We start from the raw sequence: 13,117 nt of genomic DNA, 5'->3' as shown, positions 1-13,117 counted from the left end.
CTTCTTTTTTTTCTTTTCTTTCGAGACCTTGTATATCCAGTAGCGAATAAATTCTCGACGACGATCCTCAATCCTCGAACCTGCAGCTTTCACTCGTAATGAAAATTGATAGTCTGGTTAACCGCGTTTCGCGTCAGCTGCAGCTGCAGGCGATGCTTCCGGCTACTTCCTGCCGACTAAATGCTGACAGACTGTTGACTGCTCGTTGCGAGAGTCGCATAATCGTCCGTTGCGCTTTTTATCGCTCGTCTTTACGGCTGTCGTAGTCGATAAATGACGACACCAAAGCATGTCCTGGAGAGCGTAGAAAGGGCGAAATGCCACGGGAGTTTTTGCGAAATAATAATATTTCTCGATCGTTATTGTCGAAAAACTTTTTAGACGGACAATTATCAATATCCATTCGACGAATTTTTTTTTTTTTTTTTGAAGTTAATTTTTTTAGAATCAAAGCATCGTTGATTGCATTATTTATTTTATAATTTTTTTTACTGATAATTTTATTAATACTAAATTTTGATTATAATATTTTTTTTTATGAAGAATCTAAAATTAAAAAATCGCATCTCTTTAGCTTGTTTGAAATCTGCCGTGTTCAAATATTCATTGCCAAGATATATCGCTTAAATACCGGTTTTCAAGAAAGCTTTTACTGTGCATCGAGGCGTTAAAGTTTGCTATGATCGCTAAGGATTTCTATCGGTGGAAGTCGGATATCGGCGTCGATGATGAGAGCCAAAAGAAAAAAAAAATACGAAACAGAGATGTCGAAAAGGCTCGACGATAGTATCTTGGATTGAAGCAACAGCGTGAGAGCAAGAATTTCTCACGTGTACGTGGAGGTGTCTCAACACAGAGTAAGCTTTTATCGCTTCTCGGACTGTTTCTATCCGTTTTGCGCACGATGGTCAAGTGGAGGAGTTGAGGATGTAGCAGCCAGTGGCTATGAAAAGCGTAAAGGCGTTCAGAATCGAAAGAAATTTATTAAAAGAATGAATCTAGTCGCGCTACTTTATTACTTTTTCTTATCTTATGCATCTTTTCATCTTTCTCTTTCTTTCGAAAACTATAGCCGTCTTTGCAATCTTGTGAGTTATCCAATGGCCATCTGCTCATGATTATCCGCGTTAACGTACGAGAAATAATAAAGTCGAGCCATAGCTCGACGCTGCGATCTCCGCGATGCTAACTCCCGCTTTGCATATCGAGCAACTTTACTCCGCTGTCGTGGCACGCGCAAGTGCGTGAACGCGCCGCGATGCATATAAAGATGTGCCTGGGGCGCGCACGTACATATTCCACGGGTTAGAGGAGGAAAGGGGAGAGGCAACTTTAGCGCACGCCATATATGGCTGAGAGCTGCACTGAATCTGAAATATTTTTTTCGTCGCTCGAAGAATTGACACAATTTTTATAGTAACAATAATAGTATAAATTGTTAAGAGTAAAATTTTGTATAGGATTTTTTGAATATTATAATATGAGCGATAAATGATTGGATTATAAAAAAATACAAGTTTGGAAATAGACAAAAAATATTTTTCATATGTGACATGTCAAACCAAAAGCCATCGAGGAATTCTTTTTTTACCAAAGACAAATCTCTAATGCCGAGGACATTTCGCGAATCACGTAGTTGAGAGAAGAGGAGCCAGCCGATTCTCTCGAGGGTGCCGGCGTGAAGTATGACCGACGTTAAGATAGGCCGAATCTCCCGCGGGAAAAGATCCGCCATTTCGGACCTCTTTGTCTCTAAAATATTCATGGATGCAGACTGCTTCAAAGTATTGGCAAATAGAAAGGAAGAAAAGGATGGCTCAAATGGGGGGGAAACGGCTAAAGTCGATTCAGTAGAACGTTTCCTTTTGTCGGCTAGCGAACATGGTTCTTTAGAAAATTCACATAGCTTATTTCCGGCTTTTGAAAGGCCATGATATCTCCTATAATTCTATTTGTATTGACGAAACAATTACGCGGTTTCTTTTTTTAAATCTTTAAAAATTTTTAAATTTTTTCTCCGTTTTTCGACTTAATTATTGAATTTGTTAATAATATAAATTTTATAATTTTTTTTACAATATATGAAGATAGAAAAAAATACTTTTTATGATTATTTAATTTATAAAAAATATATATTTTTTTTTCATATATTGCAAAGAACAAATTTATAAAATTGATATTTAATATACACACTCTTTGCGCATGATATCTTTCACTAGAAATCGTGAATGAATGAAATAAATTGAAATTAGATGTATTTGTAGACGCGTTTTTTAAAGTTTGGCTTAGTTGTAAAATAATAACACACTCGCTAGAGAACGTAAGTGAACTTATTCGTGCGTCTGCTATTCAGAACTCTTCGCTTCTTTTCCCGCGCACTCTTTTATCTAGAAGTCATATAGAGAGCCTCGTGTACCTCACATGGCGCGGTGTCGGCGTAAGAGGAAGCTGCGAATGTATAAACATTTATGCAAAGCGAGAGGCGGTGCTTTGCCGAGAGAACCGAGCCGCTTTGCGACAAAGTTACTATCCGTTTTTCACAGATTGAGCGATGAGCAGCGTCATAAAATTTTTGTCACCTGCTTCTCACGAAACGTATTAAAGACCGGAAAGTCTCTTGTAGCTTCAAAAGATAAACGAAAAGAGAGGAAATAAAGTATCGAAGAATATGCGGAGGAAAAAAAGGATTAAGGGAATAATATTTCAACGCAACGCGCTCCAATTGATAAGTTTTTGATTTTTATAATTCGCTCTTTTATTATTGAATCGTCTGTCAAAAGAACAAATGTGAAATTCTTTATGTATTATTTTTATTTGAACATTTTTATTTGTATCTTTATTATATAATTATCCGAGAAATATTCTACGGCGATTGCGTTTCGCGATAGCAGCATCCCGTATAAACTCTGGCGAGCAGAATGCACACAGTAGCATCGCGATATTTCAGCCGCTAAGGATCTTTTCTCGCCGCCACCGGCGAACAAATTATCGGAATAACCGGCTGGAAAGCGAGTGGTTGAAGCGCAATTCTCTCGGCAATTTGCTTAAGCCGAGTGGGATCGCCGCGCAAGTTGGAGAGTAACGAAAGTCGTTAAAATCTCTCTCTTCATCCCTTTCCACCTTCCTCCCGACCTGACTCTCTCTTATCCCTATGTCCTCTCGTGATTCTCTCTTGGGAAACATTCAACCTCGAGAATTCGAGAGGCGAGCATAAACGGTCGGTTATGATCGCGATACACGGTTATGATCGCGTCACTCTTGCTCGCTTATTATGATCGTAGTGAAAAGGAAAAAGCGGAAGGAGGTCACAAAAAATTTTTTGTCCACCAGCTCGCGAGCTTTCATGGCTTGCGAAAGCTCATAATTCCCGGAAATCCTCAACGGTCGCGTAGATATCGGCTCTCGGCTTTATTGGGCGATATAAAAGCGTCGCCGTCATCGCCGTCGGCGAACATCGGTCGGGGGCTGGTGTTCTTGGGGTGGTGATACGTTACTCGGCCACATAAAGTTCCATTCATATTGTTCGTACAAAAAAGACACCGGTTTAATTTTTCGTTAATATTTGCATACTATTCATATTGTTCATCCTTCCTCCAGTATATCAGCGCGACAATAAAAACATTTGATATCGAAGTAAATATATAAAAAGGCCATTCTGATTTAACAATTTTTGCTGTATTGGTAGAAAAAAAGGGCCAAGGAAACAAAGTATTTATAAATCCTTGTTATATAGGGAAAATAACAGATTTTTGTTTACATTACAAGTCGGTTCGTCGTATGATATTTTTTTTTTTTTTTTGACAAAGAGACAAATATTCATTAAAAAAAGAAAAGAATTTCTATAGACAGCGATACAAATGTTGTGCGTTAAACTTAATTCGGAAGAGTTCTTTTAGCTTGGACACTGCTGCTTGCTTTTTTTCATCATATTATAGAGAGCAGCTTTTCGGATTCTCTCCGTCTTATGCACCTTTTCTCTGGTTTCCTCCACTTTTGCGCGATGTTGTCGAGCCATGTCATAAATTCCTTTCTCTCTACTTTCTTCTTCTCGCTTAACCTTTGCTGGCTGAATTGTGGGATTTGTTCGTTTAATTTATATTGTTCTATTTCTCTGATACATACACAAAATAGACACACACATACAACATACATCTATATATATAATATACGTTTTATATCAAGACAATTTTTTAAATCATTATATTACATCTTAAAATTTAACACAAGATTGTGTAATATTTGCTTTAAATTGTCGGAACATAGCAATGTGCATTTGTTAAGTCACGAACGCCTCATTTTTTTTTTTTTTTTGTTCTCTCGCTGTACGAACTTTGCCTTATTTTTATCTTTTTTGTGTTTTTTTCTCGTTTACCGGCCGTTAGACGTACGAGTACGTCTCGCTTTTATACGATCGTAAAATCGCACGGTGCACTTATTAGATACACGCGAGCGAGGAACTAAGGAGGGAGGAAGCTTGTGACCCGTTAAACCGGTACGTGGAGATGACCGTGTTCCACTTCCTGTTTCCTCTTGCTCTTGTCGACAATTCGGATCCTTTCAAACTCTATCTTTTGCTTAAAGAGCTGGCTTGTCACTGTTTGCTGACCAGTCGGCTGGCTGAATGTGGATATTCTTACCTGGTTGACAAGTTTTCGGACTTTTAAACAAGGCAATTTCTATCTTAATCTTGCAGGGAATTGTGCGATTGCTGTAGCAGCATTTTTTTCATTGCTTTATCTTTTAATATAATTGGAATAATATAAATAATATTGAATTTTTAAGTTGTTATAAATCTTACAAGAGATCATATTTTATTCATTAAATTTTATAAAATACTTGAGCATTCCGAACGAATAAAAAATATACAAATGTCTGTAAAAAAAACTGTGCCAAGATCACGTTGCTGTACTAAATTTTATCGCAATCTTACAAATTATAGTCTGATAAATTATTCGATTAATTAAATCTTACAAAAAGTATGAAAAACACATGTTACATGAGATTTTAAACACAAATTCCAAAACCTGTTATAAAACTGCGCGGATAACATCGTAATGCTCTTATACAATTATTTATTAATTTTTGACAGGGAATAAAGTAGAAATTGATTATTTTCGCGCTCTGGCATAAATATAATCAATTTTTGACGTTTTGTGTAACGTTAACTTATTAATGAATTTCGATATCTTTCTCGACATGTTTCTCGGAAGGTAAAGAGATAGCTGTTTGGCGCGGATAACGGCACATTTGACGATACTTGAAGCGGTTTCGTGTGCGCACTTTGCGTGTGCACGCGCGCAGCGAATGATACCTTGGAACCTGTCCAGGATTTGGGATTCCGCAGTGCTATCGGCATCGTCTAGTCCGCCGCTTCCTGAATACAAGCGCGGCCCGTAATCTCGCTCCTTACACCACACGTACACGCGACGAATGTACATGATATTCGAGACACGTTCTTCCTTCCACCCGTGCTATACTCACGCACATTGCCCGCATGCAGTATCTGATATATCGTCGTATCTTGCGAAACGACTGTTTTTTTTCGCCGCGTTCAACTTTTTGTTACAAAAATAGACTCGGTGAAATAAAAATAGAGTAACAAACGAGATGTGTTGAAAAGCATGCTAAACTGTTGTGTGGAAAAATCAACACGCTACAAAAATCTTCATAATTATTCAAAATCAATTTATGAAAACTACCTCTCATATTGTAACAAGATTATTATTAACGAATATGTTAATAATAAGAGTTTAAATAAAATTTCAAGATTCTTTTTTCACTATATGTAAAACAAATTCGTCAAAGGGACTCTCGTTGAACGTTAAAAATTATATTTGATTTTGCTAAAAAATTAAGATATCAATAACTGCGCCATTTATTTATTTCACTTTGTTCGTATCTGTCTCTCCTCGCAAAAGAGACCGCGTTTATGAACAGCTGGTTATAAAGTTTTTGACTTAAAACGCAAGTTGGAGTAGAAAAGAAAACTAATTCTCTAGTCGCGTTTGCGCAAGTTTATGCTAAAATGGATATTGAGCGTACTTTGGCGCTTGAAGAGTCAAAGGAAACTTTCATTCGGGGTTTCCGTTTACAAACTCCATGATGTAACTCAACCCACGAATACTCGAGAGAAACATGAAAGCTTGATCATGCATGTTCAGATATCGAGGAGATAAAATTCGATTCTCATAGGACGTCTCGTTTGATGGCGTTTATGTGTGATTTGCTTATTTAGAGAATTGATATATTAAAATTTATATTAATATATTTTTATATTTTAACATTGATAAAAATAATCTATTTTAGTAATAATAAGTAGTTGTCGATTTATTTTGTGAAATTACGCGCGTTAAGCGGAATTAAAGAATTATTCGATTTTGTTAATGAATTTTATCATATTGAATTTTTATATTTTTCAGTATAAGAGAATTATGTACTCGACATGAGTAAAGTTTATTTTCTCAATTTTCCACGTTTAAGATTTCAATCAATTGTACCTAAAAACCTCGATCAAATTTAGCTCATCTGTCGGCACTCCGATCAGGCGGGATATTTTGTGATGCACGGCGTATCGATGCGCGGCGAGATCCATCCTATAAATCCTAAACGGATTAATTAATAATAATGCGTGGTTCAGGCCGCGCATGTTAACCGGTCCCTTGCCATTCGTGTACAAGCTGCGCGCGCGAGTCCTCGGATATTTTAATGAGCGCGAACGTTGAACGCGCGCGATCGATCGATTACACAGCCAGGCTAGCCGTCGAAATTAATAATCTCCCCTCTTCCCCTCTATTTCTCTTTCCCCTTCTCGAATATATAAATGCCATCGACACGAAAACTGCTCGCGCGACCGGTGTTAATCAGAGAATATTTCGGTGTTGTTGTTGTTGTTCTCGATCTCGCTACGATTAAGTTGGACAAATTGTCTTCAATTTTAATCTTTATTAATATTTATTTTAACTCTTACGTTTTTACATACGCATACGCATATAACATTTTTCATCATGTTTTGCGCCTATAATTATAAAATTAGTGATAAAAAAGCCTGCAAATCCTTTTGAAATACGAAAGATTAATTTTTCGATACAAGATCGACTCTATATACATTATAGTTATTGATGAAAAATTTTTAATCCCAGTTATCTTTATTTATAGCAAAGAATTTTGTTGCATTCTTTGTAAATATTGATCGCGATATTTGTAACCTCGAGAATTGAATTGTTGGAAGAATTAAACGGCGGGCGTGGATTTAAAATTCTGTAGCGCTCGGAATAAAACGCGATATCGCTTTCTGGAAATCTCGCGTTTCGCGATCGGTGTACGTGTATGAATCAGAGTTTCCACGAGAGTTTCTGCGGCGCGGATGTTGCCTACGTGTTTGCATTCTGACGATGAAATGGCTCTTTCGCCGGTGTTTGTTGCTCTTGTCGGATTAATAGCGGCCGTTATAGCCTCTCCGCGCGTGGTTTTTGCGCGCACGATGATTTGTAATTTATGCAACACGTGGAAAAGCGATTATGCCACGATAATAACGCACGCGTTAAATCCGATATTATTTGTTACGTGTGACGATTGGATCGTCAATTGTTTTGCATGGATATGATAAAAACACAGTGCAAACTGAGATTGCATTTCATAACGGCTGGTGATTTATAATAAACAATTTTACGAAACGCTTCTCTCATCCCAAGCAAATTTTTAATAACTTTTTATTACAGCAAATTGTATCGCTCTCTATTTTATAATCGATTGATTATCTCATTTGTTATAAATCTTGCCACACGTAGTAGATGAATATATAAACCAACGATTCTCTATGCAAATTATTTTCTCACCGCGAATAATAATAAATCATGAAAGTGAAAGAACAAACGAGATAATGGGCACTAAAAAATCTCTCTCAACGGCGCGTACGGCTGTCTTCTCTTTGCACAGTTTCGAAAAGCGGAACAGAGAGAATAATAAACTGGAATAGGGCGCTTTGGTGAGGATTCAAGGGTGAAATCAAACCGGGACGGACTACCTAAACGAACTGTCGCTGGCAGATAAACGACAGATAATTACTTTTGCCGGCTGCTAGATTTAATATTGGGATTCTCGCGTTACGAAAGATTCTCTTTTCTCATTTTCTCTTGATCTTCCCGTTTCCTCGCTTCTTGCATCGCTATTTCCGTCCCACATCCTTTCCGACATCCTTTGATCCTCTTTAATTTTATTTGCACATACATTACAAAGACATCAAAATTTAGTTATTAATATTTATATATTTTTACAATAGAGAATCAGTAATGTGTAATAGATTGTGATGAAATTAAAAATCTGTTATAAAAAAAAAACCTAATCGATTATTTCAATTTTGTATCGGAAATTAAATTTGATCTCGCAGTGCGCGTTTTATGAAATGTAAGTTGTACAATTTGCACAGAGTAATCTTTTCCGGAGTTGTATCACAGTTCGTTACTAGAATAAGGCTCGTTCGCTTTTCTCTCGTTCGGTTTCTCGAGCCAAACACTTCTCCCGTCGACGGGAGCAAGACGACATTTGTTTCCCAACAGCCTATTGCCGTCGTTTGACACGGTTGGCCCCAATTGGCACTCGTTGACCCCGGCGCGCACGTTGTCATGACTCCGAGTCATCGGCTTGCTAGCCTGTTAAACTTGCTCCCTGGCCTCATCGCTCTCCATAATCATCTCGCAGCCGCGCGTGCACGCTCGCTCGCTCGCTCGCTCGCACACTTACTTGTCTGATCCGCACGCATTCGCGCAAAGTTTCTTGGCCTATACGCGTTTTGTGGCAGCCTTTTCTTTGCGATTTCTACCGTGAATCTATCCGATAATTTGATTCATGTTATCTCGATCACGTTTAAGGCATTGTGTCTGTCTTTTCTTGCTTTGTCAAAATAAATTTCTTACAAAGCAGTTGATAGAAATTTGTATAATAAAGATTGGAACAAACAATAAATAATGAACGATAAAATAAGCACTTGTCTAAGATTTGTAATTTCTTTTTGTAAATTTTTCTTCTACATCTTATTCTGTTTTTACAAGCGAATAGATAAAACATCTACTCTATACGTTTAAATTTTATTGTAACTAGAAGAGTTAAAACCGCAAGCATGCAGTTTGACGATGTAAAACGTCGAAGAAAAGACGTGTGGAAACGCGTTAAATTTAATTCAACGATCTCTTCCTTTACTCGTGCACAGCTATTTACGCCGCAAAATAAACGCGAGGTCCGATTACGTTGGCCGTTATTGTTCCTAAACTGTGATTGATCGTAAATGTATGTGATGAGTTTTGTGCTTTTACGAGCGACTCGGTTTAGAAACTCGGTTTTCCCGGTTTTCCCTCTTCTCGTCGCATGCTGCTGTCCTTGTTGCGTTAGATTTAACCGTGACGATTGATGTGACGACGGCCTGTCTTTCCGTGCCAACATGCGCGCGCCTAGAGAGAGAGAGAAAAGAGTTTTCTGCGAAGCCGATATAAAATGACGGAAGATAACGGTTACTACGCTCCTTGGGTCCCGCTAAGTATGCTTCGTTGATACTAGGTTCTTTCGTCCGCAACGCTCGCGGCTGAGTTCTTTAGAATGGCGCGAAATGCCGGATAATGATAATAAGGATATTCTTTCGTGCGATAAAAATTAATTTTGCTTTAAATGTAAAATTAAAATGATATCTTTCGATAACAGCTTGTAGCGTGAATAAATTTTCTATCATAATAATAATATGAAAACAAGAAGAATAATACATGCATAGTAAATGTTTTGAGAATCTTTTGACTCTTGTGCAAATTTACATACTTTATAATAACTTAATATTTATTTGAAAATTTGTGTACGGTACACATATATTATAATAATATTTTTAAATTCCTTACTTAATTTAATCGAAAAATTAACGGTGTAGATATCGTCAAAACGTTCCATTACACAAAATGTGAGACGGATAGTCGCCGAGTTGGCTTTCCCGATAACCGATCTATCGAGTTTCAAGACGCGCCGGTTACTCGTGCAATTTACATGGGGTCGCGTCGTCTCCGATAACATTATGCTCCGGAGACGTCGCATTTCCACGTGGAACGTCGACGACGTCGAAGGGGCGGTTCGACATCAAAGGTGCGCTATATAAATCAATTACTAACGACAAAGCGTCCGCGACCGTGGCAGCGTCGACGTCCGCGCAAACTCGATTACCCCGAATGTCGATGCCTCGTCGTCTACTACGGTCGGCGACAGGACAAGCCAGGGGGTGAGAAAGAGAGAGAGAGAGAGAGAGAGAGAGAGAGAGAGAGAGCAAGATGAATGGTAGTGGAGAAAGCGACGTGTGCGCCACGTAATCCAATTATGACCAGCGTGAAATCTCTCGCGACAAAAGAGCAGCTTAACTCGACTGTGTGACTGTCAACCCGACTTTAATCTAAACTGTACATCGGGGTAAGGGGGGAAGAGAATCGACTAGACTCTCAATTTTCTCCCGTTCTGCCTTATGAATTTTTCACCCTTCATTTCTACCATTCAAATATGGTCTTTATTGCAAATATATTTCTTGTTTTTAGAATCTCTCTTTGGAAATTGTTCCCATTTTTTTTTTTTTTTCTATATTTAATAAAATATTTTAATTTATTTTTGATATATATCATAAAACAATTTTTGTTTATGCATAAAATTTTTATTATTTTGTCCCGGAAAAGCATTATGTTAAGCGAACATTTCAGCTTGAAAGTAATCGAGAACGTTCGTTTAAAATTTCAAAGCTCTGCGTAGACAAGATTTTCATTATGAAACCTCGTTCCCGTCAGAATTAACGGGAGAATCTCGGTAAATATTTTGGTGTGCGCATCGTCCTATGCTAGCGAAAACGCTGTTCGAAAACGAATATTAAACTCGGATTCTGAATATGTCAGCGATGAAATTTTAAAAGTAAATGATGTAAAAGAAACACGAGCTCGCTACTGTTAAAAGGTTGAGATTAATCACAAACGATACGAATCATTTTAATTAATGTATTTTAATATCATTATTTACGAAAGTGTATTTTTATAATTAAACATTGGCTATACAAATTAAATGTATAAATAAAATACAATTATTAATATATATAATTAACTTGTTTTGAACAGAACTTATTTTTTTAAATTAATAATTCAATCGATTGAATCGATATTGCGATTATTAATTTTGCACGTGATTTTCACGCTGCTGCGATGAGGGAGAATTTTTCGTTTGAATTCTATGGTTTTATTGATCGCGCGGGTCAAGTATCCGGATGACACATCACTTAACCCCGAGCGTAACACGCGTCACGCAACTGCTCTCGAGACGGCGTTTGCCCCCTGAACTCTTACTTTGTATCGTTTCTCGAAATAGTATACGTCCAATGCGAATTCAACGCATTCAGAAATACGGCTTACATAAGTCATTTTTATGAACTGTAAAACTTTTATATATATATACTTACGACCTTGCTCCGAGATTTATTATAACAAGAAGGAAAATTGCATGTAAATCGGCTCAGTTTTATATAAGATATTCAGCATTTTTTAAATCTTTCATCTACATAAAAATAAAAAAAAAATTGTTGATTAATCAAGTGTATAATTTTTTTTTTTTTCATAGATATACGTGCTTTTAGATAATATATAATTCATTATATAATATTATAATATACAATAAGCATATTCTAATGTTATCTTGTATATTAAATATTCTTTCTTGAATCTTAATTATTCAATTACACACAACCATGACAATCAATCAATCATCGTATAGTTGTTATTTATAGTTTTTATACGACTGATTATTAAGTCGTCCATAATAATTATAATAGATGTATCATGTTTTTATACAATAGCGAACTAATAATATCTGTATTCTGATTGCGTTGAGATTAAAAGTTTAATTTAAAAAGTAGATTATAACATATACATCACATTTAACGAATAAGTGTCGAGCATATGCTAACGCGTTTATGCTAACGCGCTTATATGATCTTTCCTTATGTAAGTTTCGAAGTGCGAGACTGACAGACACGTTAACTCACGCGATCACGAGAGGAAGGAGCACGCGTGTTAAGACAGATGTGCACGCCAGTTATTTTCGGCTCGACTACGTGATGTGTGCGTGCATCATTGTGTTTATTTTAACATCATATCAACACACAACACTTCCGGTTAAGCTGTTGGACGATATCATGTAGATCGAGAGTTCTATCTTGAGAGCAATTTAAAATGATTAAATAATATGCATTATATTTATTGCGCGATTTAATAATGCGTTAATTGACGATATCTATCGTTCTATTTGACAAAAGAGAGCGAGTGATTTTTGTTTTTTTTCCTGCATAGGAAGGATTTTAATATCTCTATGTTTAATGTCATACATAGGAGGATTTATGAGAATAATGATTCCTAATGATTAAAAAGAAAATATAATTTCTTTTAAAATAAAATAAAAATGTATGCATATATGCAATATTGCTAATCAAAGTTGTTCTTTTTTGTTGCAGGTACGTAACATTGCGGAAATTCTTGGAGATGGCAGTGAGTCATAAATCATTTATTGTTTTTATATACTAAATAACAAAATGCCTTTGACTAAATACATTTCTTTTCAACTTGATTTCTTGATTATTTATCAAGAACTGATAGTTGAAACTCAATGCGATTGGTTAAAAACATTTTGTACACATGAAATTAATAATGCCTTAAATGCATTTAGACGCATATCGGAAAATCCATACATGTTCCGATATATGCATAAATTCATATATTAAGACATTTTTGATGTGTACATAAAATCTATTAAAATATTGACATGGTGGTAAATCAAATAGAAATTCCCGAACATTCGGATTTTTTGAATGCTTTGTCATTCATTAGTAGAATCCGGGTAACTTTTGTTGCAAGAAGAGAGAGATTGGAAGAAGGGGCGGAAAATTTTCGCAAAAAGATAATTATAGAATATTATTTTGCCGTGCACTTAATTGCAAAATGCAAACATAATGCGCACACGAAACTCAGACAATCTCATGCAGGTGAGATTAAGCAGTTGCAGCTGCGCGTCATTTGTTCATTATATCATAAAAACGATACATTCATTCAAAGTAAGAAGTAGTATC

General features: G+C 36.4%; 1 protein-coding gene across 1 annotated transcript in view; it reads left to right on the top strand.

Moving 5' to 3' along the window:
• The window catches only part of LOC126851221 (uncharacterized), a 79,153-nt gene that overhangs the window by 32,095 nt on the left and 33,941 nt on the right, over positions 1-13,117 (top strand). The window lies entirely within an intron of this gene.

The sequence above is a fragment of the Cataglyphis hispanica genome, chromosome 7 (assembly GCF_021464435.1).
Source record: "Cataglyphis hispanica isolate Lineage 1 chromosome 7, ULB_Chis1_1.0, whole genome shotgun sequence".
NCBI classification, from domain to species: domain Eukaryota; kingdom Metazoa; phylum Arthropoda; class Insecta; order Hymenoptera; family Formicidae; genus Cataglyphis; species Cataglyphis hispanica.
Note: the sequence above shows the minus strand (reverse complement) of the source record. Positions and strands in the feature narration are given on the sequence as shown.